Raw genomic sequence first — 630 nt, 5'->3', positions numbered from 1 at the left:
GTGCATGCTTTATTGCGCCAAACAGCTGGAAGTCGAAAGGTGCGAGATACAGGCTCTAAGGGTAGATGAGGAAGAACAGTCCAATGAAGTTCTGGGAGCTCCTCTCGCTTCCGCAGACCTTGCGTTGTCATGGAGAAGGAGAAGTTCGTTTACATTTTTGTGGCGACGAACACATTGCAAGCGAGAGTCATAGCTGTGTGCGGCCGCTCGGCACGCTGGATATCGGGCAGGTCTGCGTGACCTTGTCGCGATGACGACAAAATCTTCGGCCACCGGCTCTCCCTGCTTTTGTTCACTGACAGGCCTCCATAGACATTCTGCAACCGCCTATGAATATCTGCGAAGCTCTGATTTTCTGCCGAAAGAAATTCAGTGACAGCTCTCTGCCTGGGACGCGCCTCCGATGCAGACGTCGTTTTAAAGGCTACCTATCGGAACTTCACGAAACTATAGGAGCTGAAACGGGAATATTCCACAATGTCTCACACTAAATTCCACATTTTTTCAACCGTAATTGTCCGAGAAAAAATGTAATGATTTACTAATTGAACGCTCCCCGGTAGAGATTCGTAAATACAAAGTCTATTCGGGAAGCAAGGAATGGTCGGACGCGAAATGGAAACCACAGTA

This window comes from Schistocerca cancellata, chromosome 5 (genome assembly GCF_023864275.1).
Source record: "Schistocerca cancellata isolate TAMUIC-IGC-003103 chromosome 5, iqSchCanc2.1, whole genome shotgun sequence".
NCBI lineage: Eukaryota > Metazoa > Arthropoda > Insecta > Orthoptera > Acrididae > Schistocerca > Schistocerca cancellata.
This window is presented reverse-complemented; position numbering follows the sequence as displayed.